We start from the raw sequence: 4778 nt of genomic DNA, 5'->3' as shown, positions 1-4778 counted from the left end.
CCCCCGCCCCACCCAAACTTCACTTTCTGGAGAGCCACATAAGAGACTCAGAGTCTGTAGATTTCAAAGCAAATCCCAGAAGTGGCAGTGGAATAGTATCTAACAATCCTGGCCACTCATGGGCATTGCCGTGGTGGAGGAACCATTCAAGAAACACTGCAGAAATAGTTTCCAGTGTGAGGTTACTTGTTAACTCTACAACAGAGATAACTTCTCTGTTGGACCCAAGTCAGAAAAGTAAACAAACAGCTGGAGACTGTACCAAGTAAAAATACAGATGCCAACATTCCCCTCATACCAGAATGGAGAAAGATTTCCATTGAAGACCCAGTGAAATGAGATTTTATTACAGGAAAAAGCATATAAACCACTTTCCTTTACTGTCTCCTTCTTTCTTTTTTTTACCCTATAGAAGTCTTGATTCCTACATGAGAGAAAAACACAAAGGTCTTTCTGCCTTAATCTTTTCCAAACTCAGGAACAAATATGTATTTTATATGTTCTCAGAAACTAAGAAATAGCGTGTATTTGAAATGAATGGCTGAAATCACCATTTGAAGACTCCTACATCCAAGGGCTGTTAGACTGTGGTTGGCTAATCCATGCAGCCAAGGCTGATAAATTCCATCCACCGAGCAGTGACTTGAAGATACAGGACTTTCTGTGATTTTGTGTTTGCCATTAGAGAGTTTTGACAACCTCTACTCATCACAGGTAGAGAAAAAAATAAAAAAGGTTCAGTCACTTATTTCAGGTAAATAAGATCCCTGAACTTTTCTGTAATCTATCATTCTTTGATTTTTAGTCTTCCATTCTTACTTTGTGTTAATCTAATCATTTCTTTTTTCTCCTGCCAAATTGGATGAATTGTTCCATAGAAGTTAAGGTAGGAGACAGATTGCTTTATTTTTGTTTTTGTATATTTCTTTTTTTATGCTGTTAAACAAGATTGGATTGCATTGGACAAGATGTTTAATTAGCCTAAGCTCAATGTCCTCATCCATAAAATAAGGATGATAATATAGTATGACTTGTATAAGGTAGACTTGAAATCTTCCTAGGTGGCGCTAGTGGTAAAGAACCCACCTGCCAATGCAGGAGACCCAAGAGACAGGATTCGATCCCTGTTGAAAAGATATACTGGAAGAGGAAAGAGCAACCCACTTCAGTATTGTTGCTTGGGAAATCCCATGGACAGAGAAGCCTGACAGGCTATAGCCCACAAGATTACAAAGAGTCAGACATGAGTGAGCACATGTATGCACGTGGAAAATTAAATAAGATAATGCATACAAAGTACTGAGCAAAGTGTCTGGAGCCTATCTAGCGCTCTAAATATTAGTTCTTGTTGTTTCTAAGTGTGAGTTCTCTTTCTTGCGTTCAAAAATGTTTCTGTTTTTAAACTTGCTTAATTAAATCCTACAACCTAACTTCACCCCCTATCATTTCATCTTAGTTCTTTAAAAATCACTTCTGTGTTGGTTTAGTCACTAAGTCATATTCGACTCTTGTAACCCATGGACTGTAGCCTGCCAGGCTCCTCTGTCCATGGGATTCTCCAGGCAAGAATACTGGAGTGGGTTGCCATTTCCTTCTCCAGGCGATCTTCCCGACCCAGGAACTGAACCCGTGTCTCCTGCATTACAGGCTGATTCTTTACCAACTGATCTACAAGGGAAGCCCAATTAACTTCATCCCTTATCATTTCAACTTAATTGTTTAAAATCACTTCTGAACGTCTTAAAAATCAGAATATTTAAGAGGTATACTTTAATACAGGTCGGTGATCATGTTTACAATGATAGTTCATATAAACAGTTCTGGTTTCCTTGAGGGCAGCGACTTCAGTGTTCTTCCTCACTGCCACATGACGTGCACCTGAAGCAGTTAACCAATGGACACAAAACAGGTGCTCAATAAATATTTTTTGAATGAATGAAACAAGTTGGAAACAACTTAGTAAGAACATAATACTTCACAGAGACACTAGTAAGGCAGAATTATAAACCAGTCACATTTAGTAGTAGGATAAGAATCTTATTCCCTGGGAACCATGGTAGCACTGAGGATGCCATTTATGGCTTCATCACCATGACTTGTTATCCAAGTCATTTTTGGCCAATTCAACTAAATGACTTCATTTTCAAGAGCTTCTTTTATTACTAGACTTGTGGCATATATCACCCCATTCTGTTTCCTGGGATGGGGAGATAAAGTAGCAAGTGTTTGCTTCTGATAAAATGAAAAAGAACTGAAACATTCCACTATTAATCTTACATGAAATATACATGACTTGCACAACAGTAAAGAAAATCTTATCTTGTCTATTTTTTCCTCCAACACTAATTTGCTTCTCCTCAGGATCTAATCAGATAAGGAATTTGGCAATTAAATTAGAAAATAAATTCCAGTGGTATATAAAACCTGTGAAAATATAATGGCTTTAACCATAAGTTGATAAGCAAAGACTGGTCATTTTAATGGTAATTTTAAATGAAGCACCCATCAAATCTGAAAAATTTACACTTTATTTTTCACTGAATATGTGTGTTGGTTCTTCCTTCTTTATCTTTCTCTTATAATTAGCAAAAATATTTAAAAGGGAGAATTGTGGCAAAGAAAGGCTACAGTAGAAGACAATCATACAATAAGCCCTGGAGAAGGAAACGACAACCCATTCCAGGATTTTTGCCTGGGAAATCTCACGGACAGAGGAGCCTGGAAGGCTACAGTCCATGGGGTCACATAAGAGTCAGATACAACTTAGTGACTAAACAACAATACATGAATGAAAGACTGGAAAGGACTGCCATAGCCATTTCACTCTCTATTGCTAAATGTATAGATGGATATACAGAAACAATATACAGATGGATCACTATTAGCTCCCGAGGCACCAAACAGCCTGCATATTTTGCAAAAAATTTCCCAAACCTATCATATTCACCTTCATTGTATTTATCAAAACTGCTTACATTTTCCTTCTACTATTGTTTACCTAATAGTTCCCTTTACTTCATATTTTAAGCTTTCTATGCATTTTAGATTTACCTTAAACAAGAGTATCTGAGAAAATAAGCATGTGTGCTTTTTCCTAATGTATATTAAAAGAAACACTGAATATTAAAAGAAACGCTGAATATTAAAATAAGCATCTGTCCATTCATACCCATCAAATAATTCATATCCCCAGTCGAATTTGTATCACACACTTTGGGAAAAAAGACTAAGTGTTAAAACAGCAGAGTCATCCCCTACAAAATGAATGAAAGGATACCTCCTGTCACTGTATCTATGCAAAAGACTATTGTAGCAGTTTACCTTACAATATCTATCTGCAACTATCTATGCTGCACTCCGTCAAGATCAGTTTGCATCATGTCCAGAGTATTTGGGGGATTGTTTCCATTTTGCTGTCCAATAAAAAATACAAAAAGAAAAGCTTCTTTTTTTTTTTTTTGGAAATAGAGGTTTCTGCACGTACATGGCCCGAGAGCAGGTAAAGGACTTCCAGTCAGGAAATCACAGCAGGGGACTGGCAACAGCCCTATTTGTAAGGCTGTTCACTGACAGAAACGCCCAACTGAAGGTTTGAAATAGAAACTAATGATTGACCAGGAGTTTCAACAGCTCTTCTCTTGATTCTGGCAATGGAAATAAAAGAGAAGTTATCCAGTGTTTGAAGAGTAAATCTTCACTCTTTTTCAGTCTTGTATTCAGAAGAGTGTTGAGGAAATAGTAAACAAATTTCTTCTCAATAGTTGCATTCCCCTTGGAGAATTTACATTCCTTCCTGACATACCGCAAAGAGCTATAAAAACACGTCAGTTCAAAAGACGAAAAGGAGAGTTAATATTTAAAGGAGCACCTAGCAATCAATTACCCTCAGTTTAATAATAGTTAACATTTATTGAGTACCTATGATATGTCCAGGACTGTGCTAATCATTGTACTTGAATTATCTGTTCTATTACAATCACAACAACCCAATATGTAGGGAACTTTTATTACCATAATTTTTCAAAGGAAAACAAACAGAGAGGTTTCTGACAGGACTCAAACCCAGGGTTCTCTGACTCCAGAAATGAAGCTTTTTAACCATTACATATGTATAAACCCTCATTCAGTTCTTGGAAAGCCTCAGTTGAATCCCCAATTAATTATCTTCTTGATTTTTAACATATATTTCTTTATTTGTTAAACCACTAAGAAGCACAGAACTTGATAGCCAGTTAGACCAAAGGACAGCTATAATAGTGGAAAATGAAAGTTATCAAGAAAACTTAAAAAGTATATTTATTGTATGTCAATCACTTCACATATGTTATCAAATTTAACCCTCAAAATAAATATATAATATCCATTTCACAGATAAAGAAACCGGAGATTTAAAAAATAAGGAATTTGACCAAAGTTATATAGAAGCAGTATTTTAACCAGGCATTCTGACTCTACAGTCCATCATCTTAACATGCTGAAGGACTTTCTCTAATATAAGTGAAAACAATCATTTTTAGGGTATTTATATGGAGTAATTCAACCAGTCCTCATCTTCACCAAGTAAAAAGGACAAGATTAACCCATCATCCTCAAAATTGAATCCTGAGCTGGCAGCATCAGCACCATCTGCAATCTTATTCATAATGTAAAATGTCAGGCCCTACCTAGAACTATTGAATCAGAAACCTGAGTGTGGCACCCAGCTTCTTTTTATCAAGCCTTGTAGGTAACTCTGCTGCTGCTGCTGCTGCTAAGTCGCTTCAGTCGTGTCCGACTCT

The sequence above is a fragment of the Bison bison genome, unplaced genomic scaffold (genome assembly GCF_000754665.1).
Source record: "Bison bison bison isolate TAMUID 2011002044 unplaced genomic scaffold, Bison_UMD1.0 scf7180017864491, whole genome shotgun sequence".
NCBI lineage: Eukaryota > Metazoa > Chordata > Mammalia > Artiodactyla > Bovidae > Bison > Bison bison.
The sequence above is the reverse complement of the archived record's forward strand: the minus strand, read 5'-3'. Positions refer to the sequence as shown.